Source organism: Ornithorhynchus anatinus, chromosome 10 (genome assembly GCF_004115215.2).
Source record: "Ornithorhynchus anatinus isolate Pmale09 chromosome 10, mOrnAna1.pri.v4, whole genome shotgun sequence".
NCBI classification, from domain to species: Eukaryota; Metazoa; Chordata; class Mammalia; order Monotremata; family Ornithorhynchidae; genus Ornithorhynchus; species Ornithorhynchus anatinus.
In genome coordinates this window covers 11,380,011-11,405,858 of record NC_041737.1, presented here as the reverse complement: position 1 = coordinate 11,405,858, position 25,848 = coordinate 11,380,011, and the positions used below count along the sequence as shown (strand labels likewise).

Below are 25,848 nucleotides of genomic sequence, written 5' to 3'. Positions count from 1 at the left end.
GAGGGAAAGAAAAGTGGACTACCAAATTTAGGCAGGTGTCACTAGGGCTCCTTGGGAAATGATAAACAAATGAGTAAATAATAAATAACTGAGAACTTGCTGCTCAAATAGGTTCCCAATTTAAGAAGATAATTAGAACACCACAAAGTGAAAATATTAATCTTTCAACCCTCTGCATTCTTAATTTGCCACATGAAGACATGCTACAGAATTTTGTCATTTTAATTTGAAAAACCATTAGCAGCCAAAAGGATCCAATCTCAGGAACCGGATTGCCTTTTCCTTGGGGCGTGCAGGTTGTCAGGTAATTTCACTAGGTTCGTCTCTCTGTCCAATTACTGAACTGAGGGCGGTTGTTTATCTTTTCATCTCATTAACCCTGGAGTTTCTGCCAGATTTTCATCTCCACCGACCTGCGTTGGTTACTCGGTAATTAAAATGATGCTCCCCCTCCTCTCGGGAAGAGGGCAATGCCGAGTGATTAGAGCAGCAGGGGGGAGAACCGGGACAGCATGGCCTGGTGGGGAAAAAGCAAGGGCCCGGGAGTCAGAGGAACTGAGTTCTGATGCCGGCTCCGCCACTGCTCTGCTGGGTGACCTTGGGCAAGTCACTTCACTTCTCCGTGCTCAGTTTTCTCATCTCTACAGTGGGGATGAAGACTGTGAGCCCCACGTGGGGCTCTGATTATTTTCTATCTACCCCAGTGCTTAAAACAGGAATGGGCAGGAATATGTCTCTTGTTATATTGTACTCTCCCAAGTGCTTGATACGGTGCTTTGCGCACAGTAAGCACTCAATAAATACGACTGAATGAATGAACCAGATGGATGTGATCGAGGTACAGTGACTACGTTAGCCTTAGAGGAGCGAAGGGGGCGGGCCATCATCATTATTGTTATTATTTTTATCATTAAGTCAGTTCCCTCATCTGGAAAATGGGGATTAAGACTGTGAGAGCCCCAGGTGGGACATGGACAATGTCCACCCTGATTAGCTGGTATCGATCCCAGAGCTTCGGGCCCCTGGCTTGCCGGGGCTGGGGGGGTGGAGGAGGGGCACGTGTCCGGGGCCCGAAACCTGGCTCCCCTCCCCTTACCCCCAACTCGAATCGCACCGTCTACGTGTTCCGGATCAACAATGAACACTCGATCGATGCCACGCTGGCCAATGGTCCCGCCAGGTGAGGGCCCCCGCCGTACCCCGGAAGAGCAAGAGGGTTTCCCAGACGCCGGCCTGGGAGTCAGCGGGTCATGGGTTCTAGTCGCGACTCCGCCACTTGTCTGCTGCGTGACCTTGGGCAAGTCCCATCCCTTTCCTGGGCCTCCGTTACCTCATCTGTAAAATGAGGAGTGAGGCTGGGAGCCCCACTTGGGACGGGGCTCACCTCAGCCTTTAGAACAGTGCCTGGCACAGAGTAAGCGCTTAACAAATGCCGTAATGATTATAATCGGTACCATCCCCAAATTTTCCCTCAACTCTCCTTCAATTTCCTCCCCGATAACACAGGAGCCTGTATTTGGCAATTTGTCTAAATCGTTCTGAATATGGCTTGAGCAGAGAGAGAGTAGCAATCAGAGAATTCTAGGCAGGTCTGGTCGACTGGAACGGCGAATCCCAGCGAGGGGGCTGGGGGTGACGGAGGAGGCGGAGGGTCATGTCCCTCAGCTCCGAAGGAACCTAAGTAATAAGAATGGCATTCGTTAAGCGCTTACTATGTGTGACCCACTAGGGTAGGTATAGAATAATCGGGTCAGACAAGGTCCCCGACCCAGTCACAGGGCTCATGGTTCAAGGAGGAGGGAGAACAGGTATCGAATCCCCATTTTCTAGGCGAGGAAACTGAGGTTCTGGGAAGTCAGTGGCTTTTTTGATGGTATTTGTTAAGGGCCGGGAGCCGGGATTAGAACCCGTGACCTTCCGACTCCCCGGCCCGTGCCCTATCCAGGAGATGCTGGAAGGGTGTAGGTAAGTGAATGGAAAATTGGCCCCGGATGGGTTGTTCAAGGGAAGATTGCAGATAGTTCCCCCTCTGGCTCTGCCCAACCTTGAATGGGAAGCGTCAGGACACGATCAGGACTGGGAATGGGAAAGCCAAGGTGGTACAAGGGATAAAAAGTTTATCGATTACAGATCCTAATCTAAGTAGGTATTCGCTGCTTGGGCACTCCGACCCGGCGCGCACCCTTCGCTCCTCTAAGGCTAACCTAGTCACTGTGCCTCGATCACGACCATCTCGTTCATTCATTCAGTCGTATTTATCGAGAGCTTACTGTGCGCAAAGCACTGTACCAAGCACTTGGGAGAGTACACTGTAGCAATAAACAGATACATTCCTGCCCATAACGAGCTCACATTCTAGAGGGGGAGACAGACGTTAATATAAATAGATAGACAAATAAATAAATTACATATATAGATACATATAATTATGTTGGTATTTGTTAAGCGCTTCCTATGTGCAGAGCACTGTTCTAAGCGCTGGGGTAGATACAGGGTAATCATGTTGTCCCCCGTGAGGCTCACAGTTAATCCCCCTTTTTACAGATGAGGTAACTGAGGCACCGAGAAGTGAAGTGACCTGCCCACAGTCCCACAGCTGACAAGGGGCAGAGCCCGGATTTGAACCCATGGCCTCTGACTCCCAAGCCCAGGCTCTTTCCACCGAGCCGAGTGCTGTGGGACTGGGAGGGAGGAATGAAGGAGTAAGTAAGAGCGGTGCAGAAGGGAGTTGGAGAAGAGGAGAGGAGGGCTTCGCCAGGGGAGGCTTCTTGGAGGAGATGGGCCTCCGATAAGGCTTTGAAGTGGGGGAGAGCAATTATCTGTCTGATATTCATTCATTCGATCCTATTTATTGAGCGCTTACCGTGTGCAGAGCACTATACTAAGCACTTGGAAAATACGAGTTGGCCACGGATCGAGACCATCCCTACCTAACAACGGGCTCACAGTCTAGAAGGGGCGAGACGGACAATAAAACCAAACAAGTAGACAGGCAACAATAGCATCAAAATAGATGATATGAAGAGGGAGGGCGTTCCAGGCCAGAGGCAGGATGCGGGCGAGAGGTCGGAGGCGAGAGAGACGAGATCGAGGCACGGCGAGAAGGTTGGCATCTCGCCGCCGACCCGTCGCCCACTTCCTGCCTCTGGCCTGGAACGCCCTCCTCCTTCACATCCTACAGACGATGACTCTCCCCACCTTCAAAGCCTTATTGAAAGCACATCTTCCCCAAGAGGCCTTCCCTGACTAGACCCTCATTTCCTCACCTCCCGCTCCCTCCCTTGCATCGGGTTAGGAACTGTCTCTCTCTGTTGCCGAATTGTACTTTCCAAGCGCTTAGTACAGTGCCCTGCACACAGTACGTGCTCCGAGTGAATGAATTTGCACCCTTTATTCACCCTTCCCTCATCCCCACAGCCCTCATGTACGCAGCCGTAATTTATTTGTATTAATGCGTGTCCCCCCTCCGCGGACTGTAAACTCACTGTGGGCAGGGAACGTGACTACCAGCTCTCCCTGTGCTTGGTTCAGTGCTCGGCAGTTCAGTAAATACCACCGATGATGATGATGATGATGATGATGACGACGACAACCTGCACAACATCATACTACTCCTCTCTCGCTGACTCTGTCGTCAGCAGCCCTACCAAACGTGCAGTTTCCTTCTGAAGCCTTCGGTTTCCCAACTTCCTCCCTCTCTCACCTGCAGTGACTCTGCTGGTTATTTTGTCGGCAAGACGAGGCCTTCGGATGTGAGTTCCCCCCGGGGGGGACAACCTTTGCCTTCTCTACGCTCTCCTGCCTCCCCGTCAAAACTCTCCTCCTCAGCTGTCTCTGGAGGTAAGAGTCCCCCATCTGTTCTTGAAATCTCATCTCTCTTGTCTGTCCCCTGGACCTCCTCCCCTCTCCCCTCTTGAAAATACTTGCTCCCTCCCTGCTCTTAAACTTTCTCACCCCGCTGACTCAACTCTGCTTCCTTATCATCAGGGCAGTCGTTTGTTAGGCTCTTTTATCGCGTAAAGTACAGCCCCAAGCTAGGAAGCGGTGCGGCCTAGTGGAATGAGCGTGGGGCTGGGAGTTGGAGGACTTGGGTTCTAATTCCGGCGCTGCCAATTGCAGGTCACTTAACTTCTCTTTACCTCGGTTTCCTCAACCGTAAAATGGAGATTAAGTACCTTTCCCCGCCCCCCCTACTTAGACCGTGAGCCCCTTACGGAGAAGCAGCGTGGCCCAGGGGAAAGAGCACGGACTTTGGAGTCAGAGGTCATGGGTTCCTATCCCAGCTCCGCCGTTTGTCAGCTGTGTGACCGGGGACAAGTCACTTCGCTTCTCTGTGCCTCAGTTACCTCATCTGTAAAATGGGGATCAAGACTGTGAGCCCCGCGTGGGACAAGCTGATTCCCCTGTGTCTACCCCAGCGCTTAGAACGGTGCTCTGCACATAGTAAGCGCTTAACAAATACCGACATTATTATTATTAGGGGACAGGGACTGTCTCCGACCTTGTCCTTGTACCTTCCAAATTAACCCGTACCTACCCCAGCTCTTAGAACGGTGTTTGACATATAGGAAATACTTAAATACCGTTTAAAAGAAACAAACAAACAGACAAACAGAAAACCCCCTAAGCTCTGTCTTAAGTACAAGGAAAGCAATTTAGGCACAGTCCCTGGCCTCCATCCCTCATGGGATAATACTACTAATAGTGATGGTATTTGTTAAGTGCTTATTTTGTGTCAAACACTGAGGTAGGTACGAATTTATCAAGTTGGGCACAGTCCCTCGGCCCGCATAGTCTAGGTGGGCGAACAGGTATTGAATCGCCATTTTACAGTTGAGGAAACAGAGAAGTTAAGTGATGCGCCCAAGGTGGGGGGAGAACCCAGGTCCTCAATCTCCTAGCCTGGAGATTGTTCTGTTAGTCTAGGCTGCTCCGGGGATGTCCTAACCCGGGCACCACCGTACTGGCCACACAAGGATAGCACCGCGACGGTACAACCGTCGTAGGTTTGGACTGGGCTTTGTTAACGTGTGGTTTTGGGCGTCGCTGAAGAAAATGATAACCAACCGTCAGTGCCGCAGAGGAGGGACCGGGATCCCAAGGATGAAGGAAAGTCAGTACGAATTGGAAAAACCGCATTTTCGCTATTGGTTTCAACCTCGTCATTTTTACTAGAGTGCTTGACGGGTCCCGCCCCCACGGGGTCCGATTCGATTTTCATTTCCTCTTGCTGGCCATTCCTGCCTACCCACTGGTGAAGGTGTTAATGAAGGAGTCGGGAAAACCCCGGAAGGTTTGACTGCGGAAAGTCCAGCCGCGGATGAGAAGCGACCAGCTTACCCACCGTAGCTCAGTCTGGCGGGCTACTCCTCGCCCACGTCTTGCCTCTGGCCTGGGCCGCCCTCCCTATCTGACAGACGTCACCCTCCCCACCTTCAAAGCCTTACTAAAAGCACATCTCCTCCAAGAGGCCCTCCCTGATTAAATCCTCATTTCCTCCTCTCTCACTCCCTCCTCCATCACTTGGCTTCGCACCCTTTATTCACCCCATCCTCAGTCCCACAGCACTCGCGGACATATCCACAATTTATGAATTTACATTAATGTCTGTCTCCCCCTCTAATAATAATAATAATAATGTTGGTATTTGTTAAGCGCTTACTATGTGCCGAGCACTGTTCTAAGCGCTGGGGTAGACACAGGGGAATCGGGTCGTCCCACGTGGGGCTCACAGTCTTAATCCCCATTTGACAGATGAGGGAACCGAGGCACCGAGAAGTTAAGTGACTCGCCCAAAGTCACACAGCTGACAAGTGGCCGAGCCGGGATTCGAACCCATGACCTCTGACTCCAAAGCCCGTGCTCTTTCCACTGAGCCACGCTGCTCTAGACTGTAAACTCACTGTGGGCAGGGAACGGGTCTACCGACTCTGCTATGATGCAGGCTCCCGATCAACGTTCATTCATTCAGTGGTATTTATTGAGCGCTTACTATGCGCAGAGCACTGTACTAAGCCCTTGGAACGTACAATCCGGCAACAGATAGAGACGGTCCCTGCCCACTGACGGGCTCACAGTCTAATCGGGAAATAAAAGCACTGTTCTAAGCACTGGTGAGGATGCAAGGTGATGAGGTTGTCCCACGTGGGACTCACGGTCTTAATGCCCGTTTTACAGATGAGGGAACTGAGGCACAGAGAAGTTCATTCATTCATTCGGTAGTATTTCTTGAGCGCTTACTATGTGCAGAGCACTGTACTAAGCACTTGGAATGGACAGATCGGTAACAGATAGAGACAGACCCTGTCCTTCGACGGGCTCACGGTCTAATCGGGGGAGACGGACGGACGAGAACAGTGGCAATGAAGTTGAGTGACTTGCCCAGAGTCACACAGCTGACAAGCGGCGGAGCCGGGATTTGAACCCGTGACCTCTGGGTCCCAAGCCCGGGCTCTTTCCACCGAGCCACGCTGTTCCGCACACGGGAAGCACTGAAGAAATGCGATCGATCGATTGAAAGAACCCTGACTGCGGAGGAATCAGAGAATCTGGTCCTGCAAAATTGAGCATCCTAGAGGCTTGAGATGGATTGAGGTTTAATCACCTAAAAAATCGTGTTAAATAAAATTAGGTGTTATTACCATCCTCGTGTTCCTCTTTTTCCTCGAAAAGAGGTTGGAATTACATGTTTTTTTCATTTAATAATGATCCCTTTATTCACGCTTTCATCCCGTTGTATCAGCTACTGAATCCCTTTTGTCAGGATGTAATTTTTCCACAATCGGCCTTTTAAAAACGTGTTATTTTGGCAAGATTCCGAAGATGCGTGGAAATTTCTCATTTAAAATCCCTCCCTAGTCTACATCTCCCCCCATCCTCCCGGCCCAGAGGAACTGGAGCAGGTAAAGGGAAATAAGGCAGCGTGACCCAATGAAAGCCACCTTGTGGACCCTACGCGATGGCCGAAATCCTCGGTCCCACGTATTCGGTCCGCTTTGCACCTGTGGGTGCCGAGTACTGTACTAAGCACCCGACGGGGGTAAAGGACGCGATCCCTTCCCTCGTGGAGCTTTACAGTCGAATTTAGTCGGCCCAAGCTGGCCTCTGGCTCTCGGAAGGGAAAGTGTTAGGAGACCACCGTGAGCAATTTTGAGAATAATAACAGTGGTATTTGCTAAATGCTTCTTATGTGTCAGGCATCGTCCTAAGCACTAGGGTAGACGGAAGATCATCAGAAGCTACTGGGAAGCATCGTGGCTTAGCGGAAGAAGCCCGGGCCTGGGATGTCAGAGGGCTGTGGGTTCTAATCCCCGCCACTTGTCTGCTGTGTGACCTTGGGTGAGTCACTTAACCTCTCCGGGCCTCAGTGACCTCATCTGCAAAATGGGGATTGAGACTGTGAGCCCCGCGTGGGACGGCCCGATTGCCTTGTCTTCGCCCCGGCGCTTAAAACAGTGCCTGGCGGATAGTAAGCGCTTAACGCATACCATCCTTATTATTATCCGATTCCCCCATGGGGGTCGCAGTCCGAGCAGAGAGGAGAACATTTTGCAGATGAGGGAAACGGGGCCCGGAGAAGTGAAGTGCCTGCCCAAGGTCCCGCAGCCGAGCCGGGATTAGAACCCAAGTCCCCTGACTCCCACACTGCGTGAACATTCCCCCGGACTGTCTGTGGCAGTGGGAGACAGGGTTATGTCCTTGCCGATCCTCTGATATTTTCCTGATACGGACTGCACCGAGTGGCCAGCAGCCTGAGGGTCGCTTCTTATTCGCCGGGGACTGATGAAGATTCCTTCATTCATTCAGTGGTATTTATTGAGCGCTTACTATGTGCAGAGCACTGTACTGAGCGCTTGGAATGGACAAGTCGGCGACGGATAGGGACAGTCCCTGCCCTTTGACGGGCTTACGGTCTAATCGATGATGACGATGATAATAAAGTCGGTATCTGTCAAGCGCTTACTAGGTGCAGAGCGCTGTTCTAAGCGCTGGGGGAGATACGGGGGAATCGGGTCGTCCCACGTGAGGCTCGCGGTTAATCCCCGTTTTCCAGATGAGGGAACCGAGGCCCAGAGAAGTGAAGTGACTCGCCCACAGTCACACAGCTGACAGGTGGCAGAGCCGGGAGTCGAACCCATGACCCCCGACTCCGAAGCCCAGGCTCTTTCCACTGAGCCGCGCCGGCGATGTGCCTGGCATTAAATAATAACGAAGGTAGACTGTAAGCTGACTGTGGGCGGGGAACGAGCCCGTCGTATCGTTAGATCGTACTCTCCCGAGCACTCGGTACGGTGCTCTCCACGCAGAGAGCGCTCAATAAATACGACTGCTCCACTGACTGAGCTCTTCCGTGCCAGTCACTCTGAGCCCGTTGTTGGGCAGGGGTTGTCTCTCCATTTGTTGGCGAATTGTACTTTCCAAGCGCTTAGGACAGGGCCCCGCACACAGTAAGCGCTCAGTAAATACCACCGAATGAATGAAGGATAGACCCAAAATCGTCAGGTGGCAATTCCTGTTCCACACCCGGGTTAGTCAAAGAGTTGGAGTTCTACAGATGAGGTAACTGAGGCACGGAGAAGTTAATTGACTCTCCAGAGGTCACCCGGCAAACAAGTGGCCGAGGCAGGATTAGAACCTTGGTCTCCTTTGAATAATACATATTATTATTCGGGAATTACAGAAGCCACAAGCCACACACCTATGCTTTTCACACACACGAACGCTCTCATCTCTCCTCTCCTTCCACCAGGATGTGTTTGAATCCTAGGTCCAGTGATAGATACTCTCCCAGTGGACAGGAAATATACCTACCAACTCTGTCGTATCCATTCAATAGTATTTATTGAGCGCTCACTAGGAAAGAATGCGTGCCGAGCTTTGCGCCCAGCGGGCGCTCAACAAATAGGAAAGCATGCATGCAGGGCTTTGCACCCAGCGGGCGCTCAATAAAAAGGATTGAATGAATGAAAGCAGAGCTATGCACCCAGCGGGCGCTCAATGAATAGGACTGAATGAATGAATGCAGAGCTATGCACCCAGTGGGTGCTCAACAAATGGGAATGAACGAATGCAGAGCTTTGCAGCCAGCGGGCGCTCAATAAATAGGAATGAATGAATGCAGAACCGTCGCTCAATAAATAGGAATGAATGCATGCAGAGCCTTGCCCCCAGCGGGCGCTCAATATAGAGGAATGAATGAATGGAGGCAGACCTTTGCACCCAGCGGGCGCTCAATAAATAGGAATGAATGAATGCAGAACCGTCGCTCAATAAATAGGAATGAATGCATGCAGAGCCTTGCCCCCAGCGGGCGCTCAATATAGAGGAATGAATGAATGGAGGCAGACCTTTGCACCCAGCGGGCGCTCAATAAATAGGAATGAATGAACGAAGACGGAGCTATGCATCCAGCGGGCGCTCAATAAATAGGAATGAATGAAAGCAGACTATGCACCCAGCGGGCGCTCAATAAATAGGAATGAATGAAGGCAGACCTTTGCACCCAGCGGGCGCTCAACAAATAGGAACGAATGAATGAAGGCGGAGCTATGCACCCAGCGGGGGCTCAACAAATAGGAATGAACGCGTGCAGAGCTTTGCACCCAGCGGGCGCTCAATAAATACGGAAAAAGGAAGGAAGGCAGGCAGGCAGGCAGGCAGAGCGTTTGCAGAGAGTGCAGGGTCCGGGAAATGCGGTTGAATGGAGGAGCGCGGGCCCGACGGGGCTGGGGGAGGGGGGAGGGGAATCCCCTCGGCCGGGGGGCGGGGGGGGGGGGGCCCCGCCGAACGTTCCCGAGCCTTCGGCCGGTGTTTCCCGACTCCAGCTGCTTCTGACGTCACGGCGCGGACCCCCCAAGCCCCGCCCTCTTCCCCTCAAGCCCCGCCCCTTTTCCCGCCGGCCCCCGCGCGCAGGGTGGGCCGCGCAGGCGCGTCGCTCTTGGCGCCAGGGGCGGCCCGGGAGATCCCCCCCCCCGCCCCCCCTCCCTCCTCCCTCTCGCGAGATTTGGGGCCGAAGATTGCGGATGAGGCCGGCGCCATTTTGGGACGGAGAGCGGCCGTAGGGGGGGGAGGGAGGGAAAAGCGGCAAAAGGGGCTCATTCAAAGTGCCGAAAGCCTCCTCCCGGGACTTGGCGGCGGCGGCGGCGGCGGCGGCACCCCCGGGCCAGGGGCGGGCAGCTCCGGACGGCCGGAAGGTAAGGCCGGGCCGCCCTCCCTTCGGCGTCCCGCGGGGCGGGCGGGGGGGCTGAGGGGAGCGCGGCCGGCCCGGAGGGAGGCGGCGGGCTGGGCCCGGGGCGGGCACACACACCTCCCCCGGCCCGCGGGACGGACACGCACACGGAGGAGAAGGAAGGAAGGAAGGAAGGAAGGAAGGAAGGAGGCTTTCCTTCCCCGCCTCCTCCGGGCCGCCCGCCTGGCTTCCCTCCCTCTGTCTCTCCGTGGGCCCGCTCGGACAAACCGGAAGTGGGGCTTCCCTCCATGGCCGCCGCCGCCGCCTCCTCCTCCTCAGAGTCATCACAACAATCAGCGCCCGGGGACTGGCGATAATCATCACCGTGTTGGTGGAGCGCTCACTCTGTGCCCAACTCTCCTCTAAGCGCTCACTCTGTGCCCACCTCTCCTCTAAGCGCTCACTCTGTGCCCAGCTCTCCTCTAAGCGCTCACTCTGTGCCCAGCTCCTCTCTAAGCGCTCACTCTGTGCCCAGCTCTACTCTAAGCGCTCACTCTGTGTCCCACTCTCCCCTAAGCGCTCAGGGATTTACGCTAATAATCACCGTGTTGGTGGAGCGCTCATTCTGTGCCCAACTCTCCTCTAAGCGCTCACTCTGTGCCCAACTCTCCTCTAAGCGCTTACTATGTGCCCAGCTCTCCTCTAAGCGCTCACTCTGTGTCCAACTCCCCCCTAAGCGCTCACTCTGTGCCCAACTCTCTTCTAAGCGCTCGGGGACATCCAATAATAATGACCGTGTTGGTGGAGTGCTCACTCTGTGCCCAACTCTCCTCTAAGCGCTCACTCTGTGCCCAACTCTCCTCTAAGCGCTTACTATGTGCCCAGCTCTCCTCTAAGCGCTCACTCTGTGTCCAACTCCCCCCTAAGCGCTCACTCTGTGCCCAACTCTCTTCTAAGCGCTCGGGGACATCCAATAATAATGACCGTGTTGGTGGAGTGCTCACCCTGTGCCCAACTCTCCTCTAAGCGCTCAGGGACTTAGACTAACAATCACCGTGTTGGTGGAGCGCTCACTCTGTGCCCAACTCTCCTCTAAGCGCTTACTATGTGCCCAGCTCTCCTCTAAGTGCTCACTCTGTGTCCAACTCCCCTCTAAGCGCTCATTCTGTGCCCAACTCTCTTCTAAGTGCTCGGGGACTTTCAGTAATAATGACCGTGTTGGTGGAGCGCTCACTCTGTGCCCAACTCTCCTCTAAGCGCTTACTATGTGCCCAGCTCTCCTCTAAGCGCTCACTCTGTGCCCAACTCTCCTCTAAGCGCTCACTCTGTGCCCAACTCTCTTCTAAGCGCTCACTATGTGCCCAGCTCTCCTCTAAGCGCTCACTCTGTGCCCAACTCTCCTCTAAGCGCTTACTATGTGCCCAGCTCTCCTCTAAGCGCGCACTCTGTGTCCAACTCCCCTCTAAGCGCTCACTCTGTGCCCAACTCTCTTCTAAGCGCTCGGGGACTTCCAGTAATAATGACCGTGTTGGTGGAGTGCTCACTCTGTGTCCAACTCTCCTCTAAGCGCTCAGGGACTTACACTAACAATCACCGTGTTGGTGGAGCGCTCACCCTGTGCCCCTCTCCTCTAAGCGCTCACTTTGTGTCCAGCTCTCCTCTAAGCGCTCACTCTGTGCCCAACTCTCTTCTAAGCGCTCGGGGACTTCCAGTAATAATGACCGTGTTGGTGGAGCGCTCACTCTGTGCCCAACTCTCCTCTAAGCGCTCACTCTGTGCCCAACTCTCTTCTAAGCTCTCACTCTGTGCCCAACTCTCCTCTAAGCGCTCACTCTGTGCCCAGCTCTCTTCTAAGCGCCTGGGGATTTACAGCAGTAATCACCGTGTTGGTGAAGCGCTCAGTACATACCAAGCACTGGACTAAACTAAGCGCCGGGGGACTTCCACTAATAATCACCGTGTTGGTGGAGCGCTCACTCTGTGCCCAACTCTCTTCTAAGTGCTCACTCTGTGCCCAACTCTCTTCTAAGCTCTCACTCTGTGCCCAACTCTCCTCTAAGCGCTCACTCTGTGCCCAGCTCTCTTCTAAGCGCCTGGGGATTTACAGCAGTAATCACCGTGTTGGTGAAGCGCTCAGTACATACCAAGCACTGGACTAAACTAAGCGCCGGGGGACTTCCACTAATAATCACTGTGTTGGTGGAGCGCTCACTCTGTGCCCAACTCTCTCCTAAGCGCTGGGGGACTTACACTTATCACCGTGTTGGTTAAGCGCTCCCTATGTGCCAAGCGCTGGACTAAGAGCTGGGGGACTGGCACTAATAATGACGGTGTTTCTTAAGCGCTTACTATGTGCCAAACTCTCTTCTAAGCGCTGGGGGAGGTGCACTAATAATGATGGTGTTAAGCACTTACTGTTTGCCAAACTCTGTTCTAAGAGCTGGGGGAGATACACTAATAATGACGGTGTTTGTTCAGCGCTTACTAGGTGCCAAGCTCTCTTCTAAGCGCTGGGGAGATGCACTAATAAAGATGGTGTGTATTAAGCGCTTACCATGTGCCAAGCTCTGTTCTAAGCGCTGGGGGAGATGCACTAATAATGATGGTGTGTGTTAAGCGCTTACCATGTGCCAAGCTCTGTTCTAAGCGCTGGGGGAGATGCACTAATAATGATGGTGTTTAAGTGCTTACTATGTGCCAAGCTCTCTTCTAAGTGCTGGGGAAGGTACAGTAATAATGGCGGTATTTGTGAGCGCTTACTATGTGCCAAGCACTGGGGTAGATGCAGGTAAGGAGGTTGTCCCACGTGGGGCTCACAGTCTTTCTCCCTCTTGTACAGATGAGGTACAGGGAAGTGAAGTGACTTGCCCAAAGTCACACAGCTGACAAGTGGCGGAGCCGGGATTAGAACCCAAGACCTCCGACTCCCAAGCCCGGGCTCTTGCCGCTAAACCGTGCGGCTTCTCTAACGATAATAAAAATGGTATTTCTTAAGCGCCTACTAGGTGCCAAGCACTGTTCCAGGCGCTGGGGTAGATACAAGGTAAGAAGGTTGTCCCGCGTGGGGCTCACAGTCGCCTTCCCCATTTTAATCATAATAATGGCATTTCTTAAGCGCTTACCAGGTGTCAAGCACCGTTCTAAGCGCCGGGGCGGGGGATACGAGGTCATCACGGTGTCCCACGTGGGGCTCACGGTCTCCATCCTCATTTTACAGAAGAGGTAGCTGAGGCACAGAGAAGCGAAGTGGCTCGCCCGAGGTCACTCGACAGACAAATGGCAGAGGTGGAAGTAGAACCCACGTCCTCTGGCTTCCAAGCTCGGGCTCTACTTGCCACTAAACCACGCTGCTTCTCCTCCCTCAACCCCCCAACGCCCTTTCTTTGGGCTGGGGGTACAGGGAGAACCCCTTGCGTTGGCAGCCCCCTAGAAGTTGACCTCGAGAACGCAGCGCTTCGCAGAGGCCACACTCGGCCGCCCTCGGGGGTCTCCCTTCCTCACCCCCCCCCCGCTCTTCCGAGCTCCTTCGATACCTCGTTTTTGTAAACCTTTGAGGGGTCTTCAAGCTTGAAGTCTCCTGTTTTGCTCTCTTAATCAAGCACCGCTAACGTAAGCACCGGTACGTACTCGGGCAGAGAGGTAACTCGCCAAAAAAATAAAAATAAGTAACCCCTTCTAAATAATCACAGTTCAGAATCAATAAACACTCCCGGCAGTGGCTTCCGTGTCAGTTCCTCTCGGTGTGATAGAATCACTTTCCCGTTGTCGTTTGTTGTGCCGTGAAGATGAAGAGTGAGCTCAGTAATAATTTTTCAGTTCCCTAGTTTTTCTTCCATTCGCTTTTAACTTGTAAATGAAGCTTATGGCACTGGGGAAGCTTAGCTCTGAAACTTACAGTTTATGAAAGATGTCTTTTTTCCCCCCCCTTCTAGGTTATCTTGTGTGAAACGCTCTGCTCTTTGGAGTGAATTTCTCCCGATCATGATGGCCCTGCTCGCTTTCTGACCCAGAAGTTCGTTAGAAATGTCAAGAAACATCTTAGAAGTGATTTGAAACGGTGGACATTTCAACACTACCGCAGAAATTCAGGCACCTTTTCTTCAATACGTTTTGGTTCTTAATGGATTGTATAACAGGTTAAAGTAGTTCAGTTGTTCAGAATTTTGCTGGGGTTTTTTTTTTTTCCAAAATTAATACTCTCATACCTGACCTGTAAAATGTTTGATTTGTGATTTCAGTAGTTTAAACAGTTCCAAAGTACTGTTTAAATATCACCAGAATTTCGTGGCAGATATTTTTACGTACATATCTTAGGTATTTTGATGTCTGTCCTTATTTTGCAATGGGATCTCTTTTTTAAATGAAGAGATCTTTAGATCTCAGTGTTTTCTTTTTCCTCCTCTCTCTTATTTAAGTGCATTAAAAATGTTGCTGTTAATCAGCCATGTGGTGGTATTGAGATAGCTCTTACTGTTTCTCCGTATATATGCTGATGTTTAGGAATGCCCTTCGATTCCGATGTGAATTTTTTTTTGTTTTTGCTTTTTGTGTCATAAAACGGATATTTATTTCACCTGGAGTGGATGCTCACCATAGTGACATGTACGAGGAATAAAAAAGAAGAGCGACTCTGGAAGATTTTGCATTCTTAGCTCTGGAATTAGCTGTGTAAATCCTTTAGAACAAATGGATGGGTAGCTGACTTCAAGTAACTCTATGTCAAATAGCTACAGGTCAAGTACCTTCCTGGAACTTGGATATTACTACAAAGGATACAAAATAAACAATCAAACTGGAAAACACAAAGATTACAGAGAAAAAACTAACACCTTCCTGTGCAGTCCCATTGGATTTTGTAAGTAGTTTTCATTTAAGTAAACCCTCAAGGATGAGTGAGAAAGTATAACATTTATTTTATGTTTTTAGAAGCCTTTCAGATTCTTTTGTAGTAGCTCTGGATTTTGCTTCGAGTTCTGTTAGTGAAAACAGTTCAAAGACCACTGTCCCCACTCAGATGTGGCAAGAAAAACTAGATTTCGGGGGGAAATGTTTGATTTGAACAGTCGTGATTGCGGGATCAGGGCATCTGGGACTGTTTTAAACTTTTGGTGTGGTACGAATGCTTGCCTTTGTTTACATCCGCCACTAATGCCTCTCTTCTGAGGGATCCCAATATGCAGTTATGCTCTACAAGAAAGGTGTTGAGATTGAGAAGATTGACTCTGTTCCGCAACCGAAGCTAAATATGTTTAAGCAGTTCGATCGAGCTTGTCCGTCCAGAAGCTTTCCGCGTTTTCATTGCATTAAACGTTAGTTTCGGGCCGTCCGCTAGTCCTGCGATCCGTGAACCGCAGGCAGGTACAGACTTTTAAAATGTGTACTAGTCTTCTGTTTAATTCCCTCAGGGAAACTAGTTAATTGAAAATAAATTTAAAATGATGTATTTGTAGGTTTATTGCTAAAGGAAACAACTATGGTCTCAGAGAGGAACTAAGATGTAACAGATAAGCAGACTCAAAACCCAGTGCTGACTTTTACGGACCATCGTCGTGTACATTTTCCGCCCCTCCGAAAGTTCGCACTGACCCAAGTTTAGAAAGAAATCAAATTGGGTCGACTTAAATTGTTATGAAAAAGCACGCTCCCTTTGTAAAAGGGAATATACCACGTCTAGTAACAGGCACCCGTTGCCTGACTTGTGCCTGGCCTTGCTGGGACTCGGCCCTCTGGGCACCCGTTCCCGAGCTGGGCACCGCTGAGCACAGGCTCGATCGGTGACAAGGTTGTTTGTGAGGTTGGAGCTGGCAGGGAGCCCGGAATTTCCAAAAGCTGCACGTTGGTGGCAGTGGAAATATTAGGGCTTCCCTTGACAAGCCCCCTCTCCTGCTCTAAAGCCCCCCCCCCCCCCCCCCCCCGGGAGAGGAGATGGTGCCGTCTTTGGAGAAGGTGCCGTGGGTCAGTTTCAGCACCCCAAAACCTCTCCCGGGACAAACTGAGGGGTGCAGGTAGCTGAGACCAAGCACGGACCCTGCAGAAAGTTCTTTGGATCCTTTGACGCGCTGTCTTGCAGGAAGGTGTGGCCTGCGCTTAGCCTCGAACAGGGAATGTGTGTTTTTATTGTTATATTGTACTCTCCCGAGCGCTTAGTACAGAGCTCTGAACCCAGTAAGCACACGGTAAATACGATTGACTGACTGAAGGAATTCTGTTGTGCTTAGTTCTGCCTTTTAGGTAGGTTACGGTTTTCAAGTTTTCTCACATTTGCTTAAATTCGGATGTCTGAATTGGTCTTACCCAGAGTGTTCTTTCAGCCGTATTGCGATACGCTTTCATAAGGGGCACGACTTACTACATAAAATAACAGAGATCCATTCCTAACTTCCAAACCACTGAAACTATTGGGTTTCAACAAATCAGTGTCTTTGCAAGTCTTTTTGAAATGGAAGTTCAGGCTCCTTTGGCCAAACCATACCCCTTTGGTTTAGCCATCATCCACCTCAGCCCAGGAGACGAGTACTGTAGAACTTCGTAATAGAGGTTCAGAGCATCGTCTCAGTATGGCCCCTAGGTAATTTTAGGGTGGTCCCTCTAGACTTTAAGCCCCTTGCGGGCAGGGAACCTGTCTACCAACCCTGTTCGTTTTGTACTCTTCCAAGTGCTCAGTACAGTGCCCTCTATTCAGTAAGCACTCGATAAATATGATGGAGTGATACCACTTTAGCCATCCTCCAGTCACCGTTAACAACTTGAGCCTCACGGTAGCCGTAACCCGGGGACAGAACGGGATGAGGTGAAGCGAGAAGTTTTTTCAGACGTGTGCAGAAAGGGGGGTGCTCACGCTCTCCTCCGCCCGGTACCACCGGCACAGTCAGAGCCAAGACTGCAACCACAGGCTAAGAATCCGGGCTTCAGCTGAGGCAGAGAGTTTCTCTGCAGGAAGCACTGGCCCGTGGAGGTGTTGCTCTAGGTCACAATCAAGCAGTGGTGTTCACGGAGCGCTTATTGCGTGCAGAGCAGCTTGGAGGAGTAAAGCACAGCCGAGTTGGTAGACACGTTCCCCGCCCACGGCGAGGGGAGCCACAAATTAAAGAGGAGCGAGGGGGGGACCATTGGGCCTGGAAAGAGGCAAAGGAGAGAGGATGGATAATGAAGAGGAGGTTTGGTGGGGTGAGGCTGAGAGGATGAGGATTGCGATGAGGGTGCTGTTGGGTCTGGCATCTTTCCGTGTTTTTTGTCCCCACCTCCTTTTCACACCTTTCCTTTCACTCCTTCCCCTCACTCTCCCCAAATGAGTGTCAGTCCGGTAGGGACTTACAAAGAGGGCTAAGGGGCTAAGAAGCTTGGCAATGTGGAAGCCTAAGTTTAGCAAGCTGCCGCAAGAATGTTGAGCAAGTGGCCGTAGCAGGGGTTTGTTTTGTGAAACACTAGGAGATTTTCCAGATTGCAGAATGTCTTAGCTAGAGGTCTCTGTTTTTTCCCTCACCCTCTGGTTTCCAGTGTAGATGAAATGTCATGTCTTTTCTGTGCCTTATGTTGTGTTCATTGTCTGTTTAAGATGCCAGGTACCCGACTCTGGTTTGTGGAAGGGAGATTTGGTCTGACTTTTGCTTAGACTGTGAGCCCCGTGTGGGACGAGGACTCTGTGCACCCTGATTATCTTCTGTTTGACCACTCAGTACAAAGCATAGTGCACTTAGTACAGAGCTCAAAGCGGTACCACTTTAAAAAAAAAAAAAAAGATGCATAAGAACTTAAATCCGAACCCCGGGGACCATTCAGCCCAGTATTTTGTCTCTGACGCTGGCAGCAGGTTGGAAACTGTTTTGGAGCAAACTATTAAATAGTGGGTAGGGCCAGTCAAGGGAAGAAGTTTACATCCGGTCAGTAACCCACTCTACAGAATCCATGCTTCTCGCAAAAGCGTGTAGGCTGTGCCAGGCCATCACCGACATTGCCGCGGTGCGTGGAGGTCATGGGGACTTAGGGCTTAGTGATTGCTTGATTTAGAAGGTCCTGGAACATGCAAAGCACAAGGATTTAGTCCTTTTGGAAATCTCAGGAACTTTGCCCTTTTACAGTACTATCGCAGTATTATTTAAGCTGTCTTGCAAATTTAATTTTTAAATGTCACCTGTCCAGAAGCTTTTCTTTATCCCTAGTTCGCAATCTTTTCCTCCACCCCTCAATTTTACTGGTCGTAACATAAATGAAATTAGTCTTATTTCCCACCTGGCATAATACTTCCTTGACAAGTAGTTATTTACAAAGGTCATTAATCCTGGCCAGAGGAGAGAAGCAGTACAATGTACATAAAGAAATGTAAGTTTTTCCAGGCCTGACTTCTGATAGCCGGCGATGAAATTAATCTTCAGGTCTGATTTAGTTCCCTGGAAACGACTGTGATATCACAGAAGCGGGATGACTTCACTGCAATAAATCCTGACCATGGTAGGGCTTTCTGTTGAGGGGTTTCTCTTATCTTTACTGTTTCCGCTCCCCTCAGCATGTTGCTTTTGGTCCCTGTCCTACTTTAGGGCCATTACCTCCTCCCACCCCCCCAGCTATTTAGCATCAAGGGAAGAACTATTCCTGAAGGAGCAGCTAGGCAGAGCCGGTCTGATTTAGCTAGTAAATGCCTCGTGACTTTTTAAAAAAATCTACTCATACTGTCTTAAAGTTTGTTAGTTCATCTTTTGTCTTACTGCAAGCCGAGGTGGATCTGGAGTGTTGGATAACTGACTCAAAATAGTCAAAGTTGGGCTGCATAAGAATGGATGGCTAAAAATAATAATGATGATGTGTCAAGCACTGTTCTAAGCTCTGGAGGGTAGATACAAGGTAATCAGGTTGGACACAGTCCCTGTTCCACATGGGAGCTCACGGTCTTAATCTCCACTTTAAAGATGAGGTAACTGAAGCAAAGAGAAGTGAAGTGACGTGCCCTACAATGCTGGAGCCGGGATTAGAACCCGGGTCCTTCTGACTCCCAGGCCTGTGTTCTGTCCAGAAGGAAAATAAGGGTTCTTCTAGTTTTCCTGGGCTCCGAGGTAGAGCTGGTCTGATTAGGATTAGTGGCTTTTGTGCTTGATGTAGAGGAAAACTGGTGGAGGATTATTCTGCAAATCCTCCTAGACAAGATAAGAGGAAGAAAAATGAAGGGCTAAAGCACTGTAGCCTGAAAACTGTTGTCCTGTAGTTTTTTGTAGTGCCCTTTTAAAGGTCAGTAGTTATTAAAAATTTGGCTGCCTGGAAAAATGTGGTCACTGATTAAACTGCTAACCGGTATAGCAATTTCTCCATTGGCCAAATATAATTTTTTTTTTTTAAAACCCCTCCACTACAGAGGCGTCTGTATTTGAATCGACTGGGACAATTTAAAATTTTCTTGCAAATGGAAGAAGCGGTGGTAAAATGACTGCTCATATCAATGAAACTAGTGGTCATGGAGCCACAGCGAGAACCCAGCATCATGACTCAGTCTCCTTCTTAGTTGAGACTACACTAAACCTAGAAGTTGCATTTAGAATATATGAGATTAAAGTGTATGGAGAGAATATCAAGGGAAAGGGCTAGTTATCATCATCATCATCGGTATTAGCTCACTGTAGGCAGGGAACGTATCTGCCAACTCTGTGGTATCGTACTCTTCCACACCCGCTACCACCATCATAATTCATTACTGCTGCCCTTTTCATCCAGCCACCAATTTTTTTTTTCAAGTGGTATTTGCGAAGTGCCACGTGCCGCGCACTGTACCAAGTGCTGGGGTAAATACAGGTCAGCCATGTTGGGCACAGTCCATGTCCCACGTGGGGCTCAGTCTTATTTCCCATTTTGCAGATCAGATAACTGAGGCCAGTGAAGTGACTGGCCTAAGGTCACACAGCAGACAAGTGGTAGAGTCAGAATTAGAACCCAGGTCCTTTTGACTTCCAGGCCCGTGCTTTATCCGCTAGGCCATGCGGCTTCTCACTCGCCATGAGAAAATATGCTTCTTGTGGCAGGAAGCATGTCACGTCTCTGTTTTGGGCTTCCCAGGGGCTTAGTACAGTATGTCGCGGACGGGGGCATTTAAGCAAATATTGCTATCAATCAGTGCTTTTATTGAACCGTTACTATGTGCAGAGCACTGTTCTAAGCCAGTCCAGTACAACAGAATTGATAGTCGTGTGCCCTGCCCACAATGAGCTTATAGTCTAGAAGGACTATTCATTTGCATCTAGTGTCCTCTCACCATATAGTACCACCCGATTCCCTGTCTTCTCATTGCTCGCTTGTGCTAAACCAAGGAAAGTTGTTACCGTTGCCCTGTCATCAGGCACATAGCCTATCTTGGCACCCGTAAATCTCAGAGGCCACCCGGGGCCACCCGTAGGGCTGAAGTTCAAAGGACATATGCGCATTTTGTAGAAAATGTATCCATGCGATCACGAGTTCTGATAAAGCTCACTTTAAATGGTTATAGAAATGGTGTTTTAATCCATAAGCCTGGGGCAACAAATCAGAAGATTCCGTACGTACGTTATTTTCTCCTGTTTGTGACAAATGTATGTATTTTAGTAGGAATAGTATTAAGTGCTTACTAAGGGCAGAGCATTGTTTTAACTGCTGGGAAAAAGTCGATAGGGTGGAAAGTAGACACGGTCGCTGTCCCTCAGGGGGCTTGCGGTCTAGGAATATAAGCAAGGGTGGAGGGAGAACGGGAAATAGACAAATCAGGAGCAACAAAACATCAAAACGGCATAAGGGATAAGGACAAATATGCAAAACACAAAATAAGAAGGGAAGTCAATAGGGAGCTGTGAGAACAGAACTTATCGTGATTAAATCCGTAGCCATCGCGATCCATCGTGATTAAATCCATAGCGATGGCTACTTCCCAAGGGTCTATGAAGCAAGCGCTGTTCTCTTTCCTCCCTGGGGTGGTCGGAAGCAGGATGGGATGGAGAGTCCGAAGGTCACGGTCTCTAATCCTAGGTCCGCCAGTTGTCTGCTTTGTGGTCTTGGGCAAGTCACTTCACTTCTCTGGGCCTGTCACCTCATCTGTAAAATGGGGATTAGGACTGTGAGCCCCATGTGGGACAAGGGACTCTGTCCTCCCTCCCGTCCCCCCCCACCCCCAATTTGCTTGTATCCACCTCAGTGCTTAGTACAGTGCCTGGCACATAATAAGGGGAGGGAAGGGCAGTTCATCCAATTGTGAGTGACCTGGAAGCATACTGGGAGGCAGGGTGTGGAAAAGTCAAAAGTCTCATGTCCAGAGAGAGTCTTTGGTACCTCTGTCAGTAGATTTTGCGCCTGTTTCAGCTTTGAGAAGTTAGGCGTTTTATACTGTCTTATAATGGAGAAGCACAGTGGTGTTAACAAAATACTTGAAAGGAATCGGTAGTCCGCCATTGGCGGTATGTTATTCAGTAATGCTAATTTGCCCCTCAGAATTTTACCCTGGTGTTTATGGCACCTGTCTTGATATATATTAGGGTCTTTATAAACCTTTAGAAACTTACGTATTCTTTTTATAATAATAATTATTATCGTGGTATTTGCTAAGCGCTTACTATGTTCTAAGGGCCGGGGTAGACACTAGGTAATCAGGTTGTCCCACGTGGGGCTCAAGTCTTCATCTCCATTTTACAGATGAGGTAACTGAGGCACAGACCAGTTAAGTGGCTTGCCCAAGGTCATCCAGCAGACAAGTGGCGGAGCCGGGATTAGAACCCACGTCCTCAGACTCCCAGGCCCGTGGTCTGTCCATTATGTCATGCTACTTCTCTTTCGTGACCCAAAGGTTGACTTGTTTCTTCTTCTGTCGCCTGTATTGTGTATTAGCAGCTGAAATAAGACTGGTTAAGCAATAACAGAGGCCCGGTTGGGCTAAGGATGTGTTTTTACTAATGGCAGAAGGAAAGGGGAAGTGCACCCTGACCTATCGCTTCAGCAATCCTCTTAATATGCCCTCTGGCGCAGTGCTTCTTCAGTGTGGCCATAGCGATTCAGGTGCAGCTACCAACAAAATTGAATAATAAATAGCCTCATTAAAAATTTCATTGAAGTATTTGCCCAGATGCCATCAGCTTCTAATCATTCATCATTAGAAGCCCAATTTTTAAAAGATGCATCCACCGCATGATTACACTGGCGATAGTGACTGCAAAAAGTTTTCGGTGAGAGTCCTTCGCTGCTGCATCCTCTTTTGCTTTCGTTTTCTTAACTGCTTAATTTCTCTCTTGACAAATAGTATTTGTAAATATTTCTGGAGCTTCCAGTCAGTCACTCAGTGGTATTTATTGAGCACATACGGTGTGCAGAGCGCTGTACTAAGCGCTTGAGAGAGTACAGGATAGCAGAGTTGGTAGAACTGTTCCCTGCCCACAACGAGTTTACAGTCTAGGGGGGAGCTTCGATCGACAGCCTCCCAGTTCTCCAGGACCTCAAGGGTTGCGTGCTTGGGAAACCTCACGTGCAGGAAAGCTCATGCCACAGAATCCCTTATTTTGACTGCGAGCGCATGCGCTCAAGCAGTTCCTTTGCCAGTTTTGGCCGACTGAACCCAAACCGGCTTGTGTCATCAGGAAACGCTTCCTAATATTTGAACGATTTTTCAACGAAAACAGGCACTGGAAACCAGTTGTGGGAGGACCTTCCTTCAGAGTAGGTTCTCTGTCCAAGGAACACGGTCCGTGTATGGATTGTCCGTGCCCTTCTTGTGACGGGAGGGGGAAGGGCTGAGAGGTGGATACTCCAGCCAAGTAGTTTCTGGCCTTGATCTGGCATTGGTTTGATCTTGGATGGCAAGCCAGACGTGGAATGTCCAGCCCGGCGGTCACGGTCATTCATTCATTGTTGTATTTATTGAGCGCTTACTGTGGGCAGAGCACTTTACTAAGCGCTTAGTCGTGACTGGAGGTTGTTCCGCTCAGGTGTGCCATCCTCCCAACTGATCAGGCAGCACGCCTGAACTGATATTCCCCCAAATGAGAAAAGGCTGGAAATCATTTAGCTTGGTGTCTCGCTCAAATAACTGATATGGAGATGTGTTAAAGTCAATACACGTCCAGTCTTTGCAGCAAGGGATGTTTTTCCATTTTCCAGGCTTTGTAGTTTATCGGTTGGCCACAGTCGAAAGCCGTACCAGGAAATTTACATAATCTTCTATGGGGGATCCAAGGTGGGCTTCCTAAATTGATTTTAGCAGCCATTTCAGTTTTCAAAGAGCCAAAATCCAAATATGATGCATTTACAGGAACATATCTTCAATTAACTGGAGGGATCCCGAATCCTCTGATACACTCTCTTCAGGAGGCGTCAATTTTAAAGGTAAAGCCTCCTCATAACCTTGTAACTATTCAGATGCAACTCTTCTGCTGCTCTCATCAATCCATTCCATTCCACTGTCAGCAGAATAGCTTTTTTCTTTTTTTCTTACCCCCCAAATGATCAGATGGATAATTTTTAAAAAATCATATATTTAAAAATAGGGGAAGGGAGAGGTGGTGGGGGACAGAGGAGGAAGATCACAGCAAGCACACAGTAAACGCTCAATAAATACGACTGAATGAATGAAGGAAGGAAACCCCTGCTATTTTCCTTCCCCCAAATCTATTGCCAGTCGGAGTGACCTTCTGGAATCTTTTCATTGACTCCTTCCGACATCTGCTCAGTCTCCATGGGAGAAAGGACAAACTAAACCTGCTTGTTAAGAAACGCTTCCTTCAAAAACTTATCTCACGATGTCACCACCGTGCTTAGTACAGTGTTCTGGACACAGTACGTCCTCAGTAAATACCATTGATTGATTCGTCGACTCTGAGGCTCAATCAGATACTACACTAGGGCAGGAACTGTTCCGTTTACCAGAATAAAGCCACTTGAATTCCCCTCGTGCCTGGCGTCATTTTAATGATACTTTCCCAGTGCGGCACCCTAACTCCCTTTATTCACCCCCCCACCCTAGCCTCACAGCACTCATGTATATATCTGTAATCTATTTCTATTCATTCAGTCGTATTTATCGAGCGCTTACTGTGTGCAGAGCACTGTACTAAGTGCTTGGAAAGTACAATTCAGCAATAGAGAGAGAATTTATTTACATTATTTATATTAATGTCTATCTCCCTTTCTAGGCCGGAAGCTCATTGTGGGTAGGGAATGTCTTCATTACATTGTCATATTGTACTCTCCCAAGCGCTTGGACAGTGCTCTGAACACATTAAGCCCTCAGTAAATGCTATCGACTGATTCACTGACAATTATATAGCATTTTGAGGGTGCAGGTGGAATCAATTTGGGAATCAGTGGTATTTATTGGGCGCTGCTTGTGTGCGTTCTTTCCCAAAGGGGTTACTGTTCGATTGAGCATATCATGGCACCTGCTATTCCAGGTTTTGACTCCAAGGAGAAGAGCTCATCTGATTTTTCTCCCAGGGACACTGGAGAACTATTCCAGACAGTGATTTCCTCACTCCTGGAAAGATCTATCACTCCAGCTGGAGGAGTCAAACATGATGAACAGGGAAAGGGGAGACTCTCCATAGGAGTGCCTCACGATTCATTCTCCTCCTGATTTGCTTGTATCTACGCCAGTGCTTAACACAGTGTCCTGCCCACTGTAAGCACTTAAATACCACAATTATTGTTATTTCTATTATTAACAGGGGAGGCAGCCCAGACTCCCACCATCAGTGAGAGGTAGCTGAAGTTGCTTCAGAGCTCCAAGCTTGGCCATTGCTGAATGGTCAAGCTAAAAGATATAGAGACCACGGGCCACATTAGGGCTGTGAAGTCTCAAGTTTGTGGGGGCCAGATGAGGCACCTGGGTTCAGCAGTGGGTGGAAAGAAAAGGAATCGTATTTTCAGTCAATTGTATTTGAGCGCTTACTGCGAACGGTCCTAAGCACTTGGGAGAGTACAGTGTAACAGAAGTGAAATATAGTCTATTTGGCTCACTGCACAGTACTTTTTAATTCAGTTTAAAAATGATCTGGTTTATTTTGACAAAATTTCACCTACTGGGTATGAAGGAAGAAGTAAACACCTCTTTGAGGGGGTGAATTAATTTTAGGGCACGTAGTGGTAAATAACGCCTTCTAGGAGCTAGAAGCTTGCTCTTCTAAGACCCAAAGAATGAGTGTCAATGAAGTGCCTAATTTACTCCAGTCTTCGTGAAGAGATGTGGCTCATTAAGTACTCAATAAGATCTGACCGGACATTATTTTTCTTTACATCGTTTTAAATGGTTTATCTCGGTTGTCAATTACTTAAGGGTAATGTAACTTAACTCTTTCCTCAAAAAGACAAAATTTCATGTTTGAAACTTTCATTATTTTATGTGCTTAAAATGAAAGCTGTAAGAATCTGTCTTTACCCCTCAGGATTCATTTTTAAAAAAATGGTATTAGTTAAGCACGTAATGGGTGCCAAGAACTTATTAAGCTCTGGGGTAGAAGTAAGAGAATCACGTTGGACACGGTCCTTGTCCCACATTGAGCTTACAAGTCTTAATCTCCATTTTACAAATGAGGTAACAGGCACAGAAAAGTTAATTGACTTTCCCGAGTTCACACAGCCGACAGGTAGCGGAGCCGGGATTAGAACCCAGGTCCTCTGACTCCTGAACCCGTGCTCTCTTCTCTAGACCACGTTGCTTCTTAGTATTCCTCAGTGCTTCTCCCTGTTTAATG

At 49.3% G+C, this 25,848-nt stretch overlaps 1 protein-coding gene across 5 annotated transcripts in view; it reads left to right on the top strand.

Moving 5' to 3' along the window:
• The first annotated feature begins 10,087 nt into the window (after positions 1 to 10,087).
• GPBP1 (GC-rich promoter binding protein 1) overlaps positions 10,088 to 25,848 on the top strand; it is a 71,549-nt gene continuing 55,788 nt past the window's right edge. For 3 of the 5 annotated variants that reach the window (XM_029073140.2, XM_029073143.2, XM_029073142.2), the window contains exons 1-2: positions 10,088 to 10,193; positions 14,101 to 15,023. The gene's annotated coding sequence lies outside the window, so the exon portion shown is untranslated. The remainder of the gene's footprint in view (positions 10,194 to 14,100; positions 15,024 to 25,848) is intronic. The other 2 variants (XM_029073145.2, XM_029073144.2) reach the window with 2 other exon arrangements.